Below are 16581 nucleotides of genomic sequence, written 5' to 3' on the forward strand. Positions count from 1 at the left end.
AAGATGGTCCCGGAAGATGGTAAAAATGTCTCGATTTATTCCCATCAACACACTATTCAGTAGGATTATTTTCATCCTCGCACTTTATGCACCATCACTGCCCAAATTTACAACAAATACCTGAATAGTATCCCATATATATTTGCCATTTTTCGTGCTACAAATGGAAGTGGACGTCGAGACGTGCAACTCGGAAAATGCAGACGAGATCCAGCGCAGTTTTCTCGGAACTCGCGATCGGGAACGGCAATGGGGACACAACAATTGATGACGTCATCCACAAAACTGGGTCATTCTCGGCGGATCGGTTCTCGGAACGGGATAGCGAAAACTCACTAATGTCTGGACAATTCGATATCCAGTGGTTGTGGATATAAGTGCTATAGAGAAACATTGCCTAAATATCTTCTAGTGAAATTGGCCGAGGCCGAACGAATGCGTAGGATCGAATCAAACATCGCCAAACTAACTCAAGCTAATAGACGTTAAAAGAAAATCTGAAAATTGCCACGGACATTGTTATGGAAAAACAGTGCTCCGAAATACACGGGAACATTTCAACGAACTTATCGAGTGCAAGCGTAAACTGAGGTCTGCAAGTTTAAAGAAAGACATTCTGAAATATTCGTCAAACGTTTGTACAATAATTAAAAACTTTCACGATCGTGGTTTCGGTACACCTGTCGATCCTGATGTTCCAATCGACCAGAATGACGAAGTTATATCGCTTATACCAACTAAAGCCGATATTTGGAGTACTGTTGGTCTTTGTCATCAGTGTTCGGAGTCGATCACACCTAATGATCTCGCCAAGAAAAACGCAGAAGCCACCTCACAGTTTTCTGCTACTGATACTGATGCTGCTGCCGCATCGTCTGTTGCTACTGTCGCTCCCGCCAAGGCTTCCTCTCCGGCAAAGACTGTCACTCCAACAAAGGTTGCAGATGCAGAAACAAAAACATCAGATTCTACAAAGAAGGCAAGGGAGTCGATTGCCAAATTTACATTAAGTCTAACTTACTCGATATCCAAGTCAAGAGAGGCGACTGTGGCCAATGATACTGTTGATCCTGCTACATCCGAAGCTTCCAATACAGAGGAGACGTTGTCTTTACCATCATCGGCCCCTCCTCCACTAACTCCTATTTCTCCACGACCAATTATGCAAGTCGTCAATACTGTAATTTCTGATAATGAGCATAATGTGGTACCTTATCAAGAAAAAGACTGTGTGCGGAAATTGCGTAAGAGAAAGGCTAGTGAGTCAAACTCGTCTCCAGAAAATGTGATGGAACATTTGAAAAAGGCACGTATTGACACTGTGCGGGAAAATACGGTTTTTCGTATTAATATGTGGAAAGTAAAGGAGGAGAACATTCGTGTTGTGTATACTAAGCCAACTGTGTTCTACGATACAGTAAAAATGTATCCATAATTATTTGAGGCTTTTATTATTCAACGAAAACTTAGAAAGATATAGACTGTTTTAGTAAATTTTATGTGATGTTGTATATTTTCTTTTTCAGCATCATATCCCATCCTTCATCTAGGATTGAGAGCTTTTTCTTAACAAAAATCAACCTTGCTTGAACTCCACTTCTGCAGAAGTAAGAGATGGCCCCTAAACATTGACCAAGCTGACTTGACCAGCATTACAGTGTATACAGGACCGTCCCAGTGCATAGCTGGCATGGTCAATTTATTGTCTGTATTGATTGTGCAATAGGATCGTTGTGGTCATGCCCTACACATTTTATAAGCCTGAGGGCCTACAACATGAGGCCCTGCCTGAGTGCACAAATACTGGCTTTAGGGGCCATCTCACACTTCAGCAGAAGTGGAGTTCAAGCAAGGCTGATTTTTGTCAAGAAAAAGCTCTCAATCTCAGATAAAGGATGCGATATGATGGTGAAACTTTGCCAGAAACTTTCTTTTTTTGCATTTCTTCAATGCTTGTGAAAAAAACCGGTTTAAATCCAGAGACAAAAAAGTTTTTTTTTGGACCTTTTTTAAATGGCCGATTACGTAATGAAGACAACATCTGACAGGAGTTTGACAATTATCATCTTGTAGCCAGCAAAATTTCCAATAATATGGCAGTGACCGCATTCCAGTAGGAGCTATGGTTCACGAAATATTATAAAACGCAGGTGTTGATATTACTTTGAGCAGGACTGTACACTTATTTTACATCAATAAAATGTATCTCATGTTGAAATTGAACTACCTTTTCACTTCATTATTTACTGGAGTCTGAGGACAATCCTGGCATTTCCTCCTTTTCTTTCTCAGTCTCTTCATGACCGCCAGACCCCGTTAGCAAAAGATGAGCAAAATAGGTGGAATGCCTCTCTGCTGGATGTTTATAATAGGTCAGATAAGCTGATTGATTGCACTCCAAGGCCTTCCTCCAAGACATCTGCTATTGCACTACAGACACCACCTGCTGTGTTAGGTTTACCTGTCTTACTGGGTTCATTACACTTGGTGCAATATGGGTAAGTGGATTAGATCGAATGCACTCAATAGCCGCACTTACACCACCTGAAAATGGACCACCAATCTTGGTTCGGGAACCAATGCCGCACCATCGAAAATCCACCAAGCGCTTACACCAGCGCTGCAGCTAGTTATAAAATCCGGCTACAGATGGCGCGCAAACAATAAGCAGAACGCGGAAAGCCTTGGCAGAAGCGCCATTTCGAAAGCGCCGCCTGGAGCCGAACCATCTAACTAGCTAATTGCCGATCCATTTGCGCTTACACCACGACAAAGCCGAGCTTTTAACAAGCCGGGCGAATTTGGACCATCAAGCTTGGTGGGACAAATTCGCTCGGCAATTTGTATCGGCAATGGATTGCCGAACCAATTTGTCGCGGCAATGTGGTGGTGTAAGTGCAATTGGTCCACCAATATTTCGTGGTGTAAGCGCAGCTAATGTGTTGCTGAATTCGTGCCATGAATTGTTATATAATGTTATATAATGATGAGTCATGGATTGGCCAAGGAACAGTTGCTTCAATGATTGTGATGCAGAGAAGCAGTGTATGCTTCTGCATTGGTTTCTATCTGATGTCCATGAAATTTTCGTTCAAAGTCACTCTACAAACCCTTGGCAGATTTGAAGCAATATTCCTGTTTGTCACTGTTACAATACACCTTGGGATTTCACCCCAGACTGACCATAAAATTCCTAGGCCAAGGTCTGCATGGTCTGTGTGTTAACAGAACAGGTAAAGATGAAACAGCATGCTTCATGCTAAACTGGACATTGCAGGATAGGCAGTATATCCACACCTGATGCATTGCAATTTTTTTAGCTTAAGTTGAAATTGGACGGATAGTTCTGACCTGGCTACAGGGAGTCTGTGTCAGGAAGTAGGCCACGCAATAGCATACATTATATAGGTCGCAGGGATGTGTACTATTTTCAAGTTAGGTCGAGATAGAGGCAAGGCTCCTCTCCTAAGAGTAAGGGTGGGGGTGGTCAAATTCGGATGGATAACAGTGAGCCCAGGGTAATCTAGTTGTACCCCATTCTGTCCCACCGCTTTGCACACGATCGCTATTCGCAGGGCGGAACAATATATTGTTTAAAGCCTTCAAGGCCCCTACATCATTATTGTTTACAGGCCTAACTTAAAAAGCAAGGTACATGTTTTAACCAGTCTGATGAAAAACTATGAAAAAAAAAAAATGTTTTTTTCACATAGGCCTACTATAAACAAACAGTCCGAAAAAGCAGTTACATCCTGCACCATGATCAACTACAATATTGCAATATAGAAACAAGCATCCGACAGGACCAATCAGGTCTTCATCTGAAGCATTGCCATTAGGCCTACATTGAGTACACTCTGATTTTGTCAGATGATGTGCCACTTACAGGCAGGAGTAACGATAACAAATTCTGTAACACCTGCTGTGGTAGGTCAGCCAGACATGCCATAGGAGATTAGGCTAGATTGCGCTAATCTCTGATCACGCCTGATTACCCTAATAACAACATCATCGGGCAATTCAAAGAGAAACTCTAACCTCACGGCCTCAAGGCATTTGCCTTTGCAGCCTGAGGTTCGCTTTTTAACCTTCGCTAACGGGATCTGGCTGTAATGTGTGCACCTCCTGTTTAGGCGGCGTCTTAGAAAAAGGTGGACCGGCAATGTGAATACGACTTATTTCACTTAGTTCACTACTAGCAACAGATTCAGTTCATTTTGATCATTCTCAGTCTCAATTTGTTCATGTTCGCTCTCGCTACCACTATCGCTTACAATTTCAATGCTCCATTTAATGTCCTTGGACGCGACACACTTTGTCCTCGTATACAGAGAACTAGGCTTAACATAGTCACTTTCAACATATACAGGCGGAGTTTGTAATGAGACGCGGTCCATCAATGCTACAAATTTCTGGCATTTGTAGCTGGCAAGATTCATATCCGGTTTGATCGTTGCCATGTGTTCACCTTTGCACATGTATCTCATGTAAACTTCACAGTTCGTGCAAACGTATATTCCACATGAAGTACCATCGGGTTGGCACTGTAGGTAGTACTTTTGATCACTATGCCGTCTAAAATTCCACGTATCCAAATCAGGCCGGGTAATCTGTGTACTGTTTCAAAAGTACGTAGACAGTCTCTGACGATTCAGAAAAGTAACTGTCGAAGATACGGAACATCTTCTTCTTACGATCAGCAATCACCAGAACCCAATGGGACTGTGCTTTGATGCAGTATGGTAGGACGCAGTAGCGTTTCTTGTTGTTCAACCAGCTGTTTCCGGGCTGAAAATAAAATAAAAATATATTTAGCAAAATACCAAAATGCAAATATATGAAAAGGAAAAATCTGCAAGTGAGAAAAAAATACAGCTTCTCTCAACTAAATTCATCCATCTAAACGCAAATATCTGAAAAGGAAAAATCTGCAAGTGAGAAAAAAATACAGCTTCTCTCAACTAAATTCATCCATCTAAACTAAAATCACCCATCATCTAAACTAAAAATGAAATGGCCAGGGCCATTGTGCTCACCTCTTGTGAAGGGAAGATGGATGAAGCATTAGCATGGTTTTAAATGTAAGAAAGAAATGAAGTAATGTTTTACAATGAAATTACATGAGAGATAAAATAATGCGCAAGTTGAATTTAATTGAGGTGACTACAGGTATGACAAAGCAGAGTAGACAATTTTGTGATCTCTCCAATCCGCCAGTTAAACTGAAGTCACAAATAAAAGACTTTTAATCTTACCCAGGTTGGTCCGATTCAGCCTTACTAACTCAAATCAAGATTTTAAAATCAAGGACAGCAGTTGTTTATAAATCAGCCTCACAACATCTAACAATATTACATGAAGCTCAAAATGATTTTCTCCTGCACAACCACTTGGACTGTTGACGGTAGTTGTAAATCGGGAATGTCACAATCACTCACTAAGTATCCCGGGTGGAGTGTCGTCACAGGATGTTCTGCGCCGGAGATAGATATGGGGAAGAAAACCTTCCAGCACAGGAAAGATCCCGTGGACGGCATCCACCGACAGTTTCGGGGGAGGGGTGGGAGGGGACGAAAGCTGTCCGAGTGGCCCCGTTTCCTTATCATCGTAGGGGGTCCTACTAGTATAAATACGTTCCTAAAGACCCTTCCAGTCTTTGCCGAGTGCGGCAACCTCAGTACTGCAGTCCGGCCGATTCCAAAGAACATATGAATAAGTTGGTCTCGCTTCGAACACGCTTGGTGACGTCACACCACTCGGAATAACTAAGTATCCCGGGTGGAGTGTCGTCACAGGATGTTCTGCGCCGGAGATAGATATGGGGAAGAAAACCCTCCAGTCTATCCTCTCCATGTGCGATATCCATTGTTTTATCTATCAGTTATGTTCTCCAAATCTCCCAAAACTTATAGATAAAACAAAAACTGTCTTTTTTCAGATACAGTAGGACCTCACTGAGGCAGACACGAGGACGCTCTCCGTCTGAGACAGACTAAAAACCCTGCCAATAAAGTGACCCCCATGTGTCTGTCACAGCGAGGCTCCACTGTAGTCTGAATTACTCCAATCATGTTAATTTCAAAGAAATAACTCTGAAACGATGATATGTACGTAGAATGCACTTTCGTCTTTAATATCAAATTAATGGCATGTATCCCATGCCAATGATTATACAAGTACACGCAATACCAACTACAAGCTTTCTTTTGAACAGCTCTTATACATGAAATGACCAACTATTTATGTCTCGACGTTACCGTACAAATTATACCTTTTCATTCAGGGAGGTAGTTTCCTCGGGACAAACCGGTCAAATTACTTCTTCTTTTTTCCTTTTTTTTTTTTTTTTTTTACATTTGTACAACAAAGAAGTCAGCCGAATGATTTACTGAGGCAGGTGTGGTCAATATGGTCGACGGAGTCGTACCCTGCTGAGGAGCCTGCTACCACCCCCCGCATGATGTTTGCCTGACAGACCCTAGAGCTCCTGGCGTAATGTGTGGCTGAGTCATCGGTGGACCAGCCGACATGTTGCATTGAGGCCAACCTGTCTACCCCCGCTGCCTGTAGACCGATGGCACAACCACTCCTCAGGCTATGGGGGGTCTCCCCATCTTTAATACCCAACGGAGTCAGATAGAAATCAAATCTTTCATAGATGGCGTCATAGCTCAAAGGCGCGTCCACCACCTTTCCATGGGAGGTGGGCCTGAAGAAATAGCCTACTTTCAAACTGACCCCCATAGACCCTGCCACTTTCACGTAATCTTCTAGGCCTTTCACTGGGCAGATAATCTCATCTTGGCATCTCAAAATAGTAAAATATTAGGGCGATCCACCCTGAGATTTTTCCCCCATGTATGGCGAATAACGAAACCGGAGTTATCCGTCAAACTCTTCACCTCCTGAGAAAGCATCAAACCTACATCATGAGCTCGGTCGCCTCCAAAGGCCATAAGTTTTAACCAAGCCTGGTCTCTTGCCCAAATATACTTCATAGTTAAATTCTGCTGATCTTCCTCCAACTTCCTGTTAATGTAAAGAGCAATCAATCTGACCTTGGGTAAGAACAGTGGCACTGCCTGAACTGGTGCTACATGACCCACGCTCTGTTCCTCCCTCACCTGCCCCCGATAAATACCAACCTCTCTCGAACAGACAGGATTACCCTCGCCCCGCGCCCATTGCCCACTACGCCCAATCTTGTCGAACAAAACCTTTAACTCAGCTACTTTCGTCTTTACCGTACCAAACGCCAATCGTTTCGGGCAATTGCAAACCGGTTTCCTTGCCCCAATTTGAGCACAACTCCGGACATGCACTGCAGTTTTTCCGCTTTGGTCACACCACGCCAGAAAAAGGCATATTTCATAGGGCGAACACGAAATCATGCTGCTGCCCATTTCAAATAGAAAATTCTCCAACTGGTATCCCAATTTCGATTTGGCCGCCTCATATGCCTTGCACGAATGGTTATACATCATAGCGTCGACCCTGGTCCGAAGACCGAATAAATCCAGAGGTATTGTGTCTCTCTGAAAAACCAAATGAGTAGTCGTGAAAACAAAAAACACGATCTCACAACTGCTGACTCCCCGGTAAACAAATAAATCGCCTACCAATGAGTTAGAATGACTGTTAGTTTAAAAGTCACATGCCCACTGAATGACAACCCCGTCGGATTCCCAGGTGCGGTCCGTCCAACCGTTACATGGATGCGTTGAACTCCAAAAAGGCAACTGGCCGAACGGCGTTGTGTCCCTCTGAAAAAACCAACGGGTTGTACATAAGGCAATCTTACAGCACCAGCCTTGCCACCCACAAATCCCATTTGAGTTCCGACGCCCAGAAACCGGAGGGAGACGGACATTCCCAGTCTGCCCTGCTCGCCCAGTTTGTGGCAATGTACCGACCTGTGCACAAGCAAAGGCCACCAAGTCGGGATAGGGGTCGGCTTGGGGATTACCATGGAAACCGATAATGGGGTTGGGCAGTCATGAAGTACGAAAGACATAACCGCTCCGACCATATTGAAAGGAGGGAACACATAATAGTTCTGCTCCTTCGACAACTGTTGAGAGAATATGTTAACTCCCGAAGAGTCTGGGAGGGGCCAAGGAGTGAAATGTGGTAACCGCCGGCCATCTGGGCCTTTCATGCTGTTTGAGTCTAAAGCCATTAGGTCGAAGGTGTGAGGACCAAACCAACCCTCTCCTTTTGCCCAAGAAGACATGGTCAGTCTAGCATCGGCCTCTGAGATTTTACGTGACGGCCCATCCGCTAGATTATCTGCAGATCGAACGTACAGAAGCCTCAAGTCACAATTCAAGTTGGACAGGAAAACTACCAAAGCCTTAAGCATATTCACCAGAGCTAGATCTTTTCCACTCTGGTTCTCCCAAACCTTGACCAAGGCCTGATTGTCCACAAGGACGTCAAGCCTCTTATCTGAGATCATGTCCGGGATTGACTGCAAGGTCTTACATAAAGCATCTGCTTCCTTGAGGTGAATTGGCCTGGTGTCACCCTTGTCCCAAAGGTCTCGAATTATCAACTCGTTCGAGATGTGCGCCCCCCAACCGAAACCACTAGCGTCTGTAGCTAGAGTCAAGTCTGTGTGTCTATCCCCTCTCCATTTTGACCAACTCTCGTGAGAGTCTAGAAATCGCCAGAAAAGGATCTCCTCTCGGAGTCCCCCAGACAACTGGATTACCCCTCCGTGCTTTTCCGCCCAACTGACGCTTCTCGCCATTTGCCGAATGTACAACCTAGCTACTGGGATGCAGAGACAAAACGAGTTACCTTTGCCCATTAGCTTCTGAAGGGACTTCACATGGACGAAGTCGTCTGCCAAAATAGATTCCCTCAACACCCTGAAAGAGTCCTTTTTTTCTTGCGGAATCTCAAACACCCTCAAGTCCGAATGGACGATCAAACCCAAGTGTATCATCTTCAATACTGGAAACCACACCGACTTTAAAAACTCTATTGTAAAACCCAGGCACGACAGGACTACAGCGTTATAGTAAATCGACCACCCCGTGCTCACCCCTGCTGGCCTCTCCACCCCCACTAAAGGGCCTAGAAACCGGTCGTCCAAATACTGAGTGGTTATCATTCCCTTGCTTCTTAGCAAAGTGGTAACCTGCATCCCTACGGTTTGGTACACGAAAGGGCTGATACTCCAGCCGAATGGTAACACCGTGTATTGGAAGTAAAAACCGCCAAACTGGACCCCAAAATACTTCTTCGAGTTCTCTGATAAACGCACCCCCTGATAAGCAGACTTCTCGTCCGAGGAGGCCATGTAATCGCCCTCCTCCAACAAGGTTGGTAAAAGCGACAGACCCTCCAGGGTGAATGGCATGTGTTTCATGAACAAATTTAGAAAGCGCTCATCATGGCACAGACGATTTTTCCTTGATCCCTCGATCATGAGGAGAGGCATAACCAAATGTGGTGGCTTGACCTCCCTCACTCTGCCAACATATTCAAGAGCCCCACTTCTAAGACCCTCCTCTAAATGCTTAATGATCTCGCCCTTGAATTTAATGCAGTTTTCATAGTTTGAAAAAATTTGAGTTGGCGGCCTGTCGGAGTTGAGCCGGATCCCCTTGAAAACACCTTTGTAGGGCCGAAAGAAACTTTCTACATTAACGCCATTGTTTAACCAGTCCTTGACCATGCGTGACTCATCATTGTCGACTACCCTCAACAGAAACTCCCAGTTCTTTAATTCAGAATGCAACTGACCCGAAACAAAGTGGTTCGGATCTCTCAGTCTAAGATTCCCCATGCGTGCTTCCCAATCCGTTTGTGAAGACCAGTCGTTTTCCAGAATATTCTCCATACTCAGAGGCAGGGCAGTAGTAGGCCTACCCCTATAGTCTGAGAAACGCGGTTCACGGCGTTCCGAGACCAGTCGGACAGGATCAAATGCCTCACAATATTCCCACTGTGGAACCTCCTGTAATATATCAAGAGGAATATAAGTCAATATGGGTATCCGGGAAAGAGCATTATTTCCCAACCAACCGCGTCTCTAAGACCACAGAGGCAGACCTAAAACTCCCCGCCATCTCAAGGTGGTGTTACCCACGAGGCTTAGTATCCCCAGATAGCGGAAAATCATGGTCCCCTAGATCGTTACGCCAGAGCTGATAATGGACACAACACACTTTAGACCTAAAGGATGGACCCATTAGCGCGGCATGCCGCCATGATAGTCAGCCCGATTGCCCGAATTTCCTATTCACCAGAGAGGGCGTCTGATAGACGAATTGTTACTAGGTGAATGAGGGGCACTATTCATCACTCCGAGGTCTTGTCCCAAGTAAACTACCTCCTACAAAGAAAGAGAAAAAAAAAAGGGAAAAAACAAAAACAAAAAAAAAACAACAACTCACGGAAGCCATTTGTAACAAATTACCGACCTATTCCTTCTTAACCACCTTGTTATATGAATTATGAGGGCAATCACGTACAAAATGATCTAATGATTTACAGACAAAGCAGCCCGAAGAGCCCCCTCGCCTCCCTCTTCCCCCATATGATCTGCCCCTCGCTCCATAACCCTGAGCGTGGGACCAAGGAGAGGTAGATTTTTCACCAGAATGATCCCACTTCCCCGGTTTTTTCCTCTCCTCGGTCTCTTCTTTCATTTTCTTAGCTTTGCGAGCGGATTTTTGCCAAGCATCGATCGCCGTCTGAGCTTTCCTCGACTGTTCATCCCCGATCATTTTAGTAACAAGCGTGTGCAGTGGGTAACCCGCCCCATCGTTCTCCCTGCAAGCCTTTAAAGTCATCTTGTACAGCGAAGCCTCCGAACTTCCGGCAATAACGGCCGCGTCGTGTAGAGTTTCCATAGAAGCCAACAAAACACCGTTATCCGTGGAAGATCTTAAAGCCAGGGCCCTCACCTGTTTCAGCGCGAATTGCACCGATCCCGCATCCCCCGCTTCCTTTAGATTCTTTAGGTCCGCCTCCATTCTGGACAAGCGATCGCCACCGTCAGCACCGTCCGTGGTCGAAGCAGTCTTAGTAGAGCCAGTAGAGCCGGAAACCGAATTCGGCTGCGCTTCCCCAGAATCGTCGTGCGGAGCCGCCTGAAAAAGGCCATAGTTTTTAGGTAAAAAAAAACAACCGCGCCTTTCAAATTCTTAATCACTAACAGTATATCGTGTGGTCAATGGTAATTCCGTGTTTGCCTGGCGTGTGAGTTTCTTTGCCCTATAATATTGATGTTCCGATAGTCACCTACGCTATATGACCTAGGTTTAGCCTATGCAGGGAAAGGAATAACCTCAAATACGCCATTACCTGCCATGCAGCGTCATCACCTTTCAATTAAACACTTTCCTTTTTGCGGGAAAAAAAGAGAGGGCCCCAACACTTACCCTCTTTGTGCCTTTCCCTTTTCCCTTATCCTCTGGCGTCAGTGTGGCTCCCGTGGACAAGACCTGGGCGTCTGGAGCTCCGCCCTGGTTCGCCTCCATGATAGCGCAGTGTACAACCAGTCTCTTATTACGAAACGTGTCTTCTTTCGCCCCCATGTCCAATAGAACCTGATATGGGAAAGAAAGAAAAAAAAACACCATGTATACTTTATCAGTCTATATCATCATCATCATCACCGGAAACATCATCATCACCGTTACCTACAATTACCATCGTCATCATCCTCTGAGAAACGGAGAAAAAACAAAACAAAGACAAGTCTGCCTCTTTGAGACCTGGAGGCTTTCATCCGTAGTCGGCTGGCTAAACTTCTAAAATTTGTTTCCATCGGCTATATTCCCCAATAAGGGTCTAGCCTCACCATTCAAAAAACAGTGACCCCCAAACCAAAGGAAAAAAGGGGGAAATTCCTACCTTCATTTCATATCCAGTTAGCGCCAGGATCTGCTTCTCCAAGTTCTTTTCCGTGAATGTTGCCAACGGGTAGCGTTTTGAGGGACTTGCAAAATCCTCCTCCGGTACCTGTTCTAACGCTTTCAGCCGCAACACGACCGGTAAGATGTCTTTTCCCTTCAGAGAGTGTCTATCCCGGAGCCACACCTTCGGGGTAGATGGGCCCGCGACAGAAGCAACGTTGTCCGATGTGTCCGTCATCTTGAATCAAGTAGCGAATGGCTCGCCCTACGCGCACCCAAGAATTTATTCTGATCTCAAGGACCCTCAACACGTTGTCAAATGACTCTCTTATGTAATCTCCGCCTTCGGGCAATATCCCCTCGCCGAGCACCAACAACAACCCGAAACATACTCCCCGATACCTTTCAGGGTAAGAGGAAAAACACTGACTCTCCAAACAAAAGACACGTCGACATTCCGACTTCTCCTTCTTTCGCCGGGAACAAAAGGGCCAAACGAAAACGAACAACAAAACCGCTCCACTCCATTGAACTATGACCGGGGTCGTAAGCCGATTGCCCCTATAGATTATATAAAGCCCCTACACTACACCCTACCAGCGACCCAAAAACAATAGCCGCAACAATCTCTTATTGCTCTCAGCGCTTGGGCTTTCCTAAACATACATTTTATTGAATGTCTGCACCAAGTGCCTGCACCATGATAGCTGGGGGGAAGGATCATATTAGATCGCCAAACATCACCCAAGCAAAGAAACCGGAATGGTTTCCAAAATGGTCGAGCCAAATAATCTATCATTTCCTCCGCCTTCGATACTAGGTAGTATTCTTGAGGTTCTCAGTGTGCGTGTGCTCTTTGTAAAGAGCGCCATCCAAATTTAACCTCCGAAAGGTTCAAGTATGAATCCCTATGGCCTATCTTCGAGAAGATTACCATTCCAAAACTAAACCTCCGAAAGGTTCTAGCTAGTATGCGTAGGCGATCCCGAAGATCCCCACCATCTGTGGCCCATCTTCGCCAAGATCGCCATCCAATTTGTTAACCTCCGAAAGGTTCAACTATGGGCAATCTAATGATTCCCAATCAAGTGTGGTCCATCTTTGAAAGATTACCACCCGCACCGCAAGGTTCAAATACTTACCAAGCACAGCCAATCCCAGTTGGCCGGTCGAACTGCCGCAGCGCGCTGGACGCACGTCCTGCGCCCGTGCGTTCCAAAGAACATATGAATAAGTTGGTCTCGCTTCGAACACACTTGGTGACGTCACACCACTCGGAATACCAGACACATAAGCAATTCCATGCAACAAGTCATCAGCATTAACACACCTTTTTAAAAAAATTCCTTTGGTTTACAGATGACCCATTATGGAAATGCTTAGGAATAGGATAATTATGTTGTTTGCTTGTGTCTAGTACAAGAAACAACCATCATCTGAAATTCCTAGGGCTCTGTAGAGGTTAATTAATCCTGCATTTGCCTAGGCTTAGATTATGACATCCCACTTAGCAGCATTTCAAGGCACCCTTAGGGGAGAGTCCACTATTAACATTTGGGGCCCTGCTGGCCAAACTGAGAATCAGAAAAAGACTGCAGTTTAGTCTTAGAGTATAGGGGTACATTCATACCAAGTTAGGGATCTGTAGCTAAAGCAGTGACAAAACGTGCCATCATTGTAAAGTGGTGGTGCCATAGTAAAACTTTGACCTCTGTGACCTTGAGAAGTAGGTCAAATCAAAAACCCACATTTATGAAATGTATCCTTGCTAGGAGTGCCTACCATAAAAATGTTAAGAAAATCAGACCACTATTAAACGAGCAATCAAACATTTTAACTTTGGACATTAAATTTGGCCCCCGGGTGGCCAAACTAAGAATTTTTCAAGATGCCCGCCTGGCACCCATATTGGCTATCCCATTTGATAAAAAATCAAGGATTTAGTAGAGAGTACATAGATATACATCCAGATCAAATTTGGTTGCAATCCGATCATTAGTTTCGGAGTAATAGTACTGTGTTTATTTTTCAAGATGGCTGCCTGGCGGCCATATTTGATGTCCGAACGGCCGAAATTTTAGGGGTGGAAGAGAGAATCCCCAGATACATGTCCACACTGGTTTGAAACCTTCTAGCTAAAATAGATAGGAAACATGCTACTGTTCAGTGAATCAGCAAACTTTGACCTCTGTGACCTTGAAAAGGAGGTCAAATCAAAAACCCGGAGGATATATGATGCACCTTTGCTAGAAGTACCTAACATATTTTTTTCAAAATTTCCCGACTACTATTAAGGGAGATATTGCATATTTTCACTTTTAACGTTTGGCCCCCTGGTGGCCAAACCATGAAACAAATCGGACCGAAACTTGGTCTCCAAGGTGTCATTACATAAGGGTACATGTGTACCAAGTTTCAACTCAATAGCTATAACTGTTACGAAACGTGCCCTGCTAACGGACGACGGACGACGACGACGACGACGGACGACGGACGCCACGGTATGGGATAAGCTCACCTCTGCTAAGAGGAGGTGAGCTAAAAAGATAAACCAACTATTACCTTATAAGACGATTTTTTCCTGACCTCCCAGGCGTTGAATTCGTATGGTGATGTAATGGAGACGTCGTCTTCCAGTCCAAATCTTTTCACGCTGTCGTATAGCATAGCTTGTACCGTGTTATCCGGACAGAATATAGACTTCAGCAATGGAGTTAAGTCTATCTGCGACACTTGGTTGGGCTCGTTGTCGAACAACTAAGGTTTACGGAAACCTTGGTGGTACTTCACTTTAGCAGCATTGAATTCTGATAATATACAAAATGAATACATGTCTTAGTGAGCTGAAAAAATGCACACACAATATAATATCAAACATAAATTTTTCTATTTGTGGATAAATTTAAAGTTTTTTCCATGTGGATAAATTTAAGGTTTTTACTTACCCTTATCAGTGACTGTTGCTGTAGGAGTGGGTTTCGGCTTTTCGCTTGTAGATTTGGCACTGGTGTGGCTGCTGTTGGGCGGTTTGAATAGTGCCGTGGTCACTGTAACAGTAGTGTCTTCAGAGAATAGAGGATCTATGATGTCGTCTTCTTCTTTGAATAAGCTGTCGTCGTAATCAGAAGTGTACAATAACTCATCCACCAAACGGTCGTCGACAGGATTGAGCGGTTTCAACTTAGGAATATGCATCAATGCAATTTTCAAGTCCTTCACAGTATCTTTGATTATTTTATCATTCGGAGAATAACGACACTTGGCTGTTGTTGATGTTTGTACAGACTGTTGTTGTTGTTGTTGTTGTTCAGGCTTGGGCTTTTGTTCATCTTCAGCATTAGAGATAGGTTCTTGATCTATTTGCGTCAGGTAGTCTTGATCTGGTTCACTAGTTGTTTCGACTGCTGGTACTGGTGGTGGTGGAGTGGCTGGACGAATGTCTTTCAGCTGGATAGAGATTTCTGCTGCGGCTGCTGCAGATGCTAAAATATCATTTTCGTCTGCTGTGTCCATTGGCTCGGGTGTGGCTGCAGCTACCCTCTCTTGATTCTCTTCTTCTCCAGCAGGTGGCGGGATTGGCGTTTCGATGGACGATGGAATCTCAGGCTCAATGGTAGTGTTATCATGTACGGCTGCATTTGGATTTACAATCGGTGTAAATTCTGGCAAGACTGCTACCGGTTGATGATCTGGAATGAACGGATGATTAAATGTAACTTCCGTATTTAGAGTACCAACACTGAAAGCAGTGGGAGAAGGTCCCAAAAGTTCTCTGTAGCTGCCAACATCAAGAGTACTAAATTCCCGCTCAACTGATCACGATCATAAACCTGCATGGTATACGACGTTTGCTGATGCTGCGGCACCTGATCATTCTGCGGCTGCTGCTGTTGGTAGTGTTGTTGTTGATACTGCTGATCATAATGTTAGATTGGTTGGAATGAAAGAGTCTGATTCTGAGGCGGTTGGTACTGTTGATTTTCAGGGACGTTCTGCGATTCTACAGTCAATGGAACCTGATGCGGTTGACAGACGTTGGTATTGTGATGCATTATCGGCGAGGGCGGATATTGGAGTATTGTAGAAGTAGTGGGTGTAGCTGTAGCTGTAACTGTAGAAGTGGCTGCAGGCGCAGGTGATGCATATGACGAGACAGCTGTTGCTGTTGGTGCGGGTGGGACATATCCACTAGTACTTGGCATAACATCGGAATTTGCGCTTGGATTAGGGTTTAGCAAAATATTTGACAGGCCAAGATAAAAATATTACTATATTATATCTTCACCAAAGCAATATTTATTCATCAAAATAAACAGAAAATACCTTGCTACCCGATGAACAATTGAAATTTAGCATGACCAAGAGATACTTCACTTATTTCATCTCTAAATGTACCCCCTCTAATAATTCCGCAGGTCCCACCATTTTCTACAGAGATAGGCGTGCAAAATTTCAGGCAACTCGTAAACCGGTTTATGAAGAGTAAAGAGCTCCCCCACAACTCAATAGAGTACTCGTTAGCCAGGGTGACATTGCAACTTGTTTCATTTGTATTACATGTATGCTCATCAATCATGACTGAAATGGCTTCTCATGATGTCATTTATTTCTTGCCATTTGTACCATGTTCAGGTTCCAAATAGCATTTCATAATATCTCTTTACAATGTGGGCACAACTGCTCTCATAAAATTCACATTGAGGACATC

Source organism: Lineus longissimus, chromosome 6, assembly GCF_910592395.1.
Source record: "Lineus longissimus chromosome 6, tnLinLong1.2, whole genome shotgun sequence".
Classification (NCBI taxonomy): domain Eukaryota; kingdom Metazoa; phylum Nemertea; class Pilidiophora; order Heteronemertea; family Lineidae; genus Lineus; species Lineus longissimus.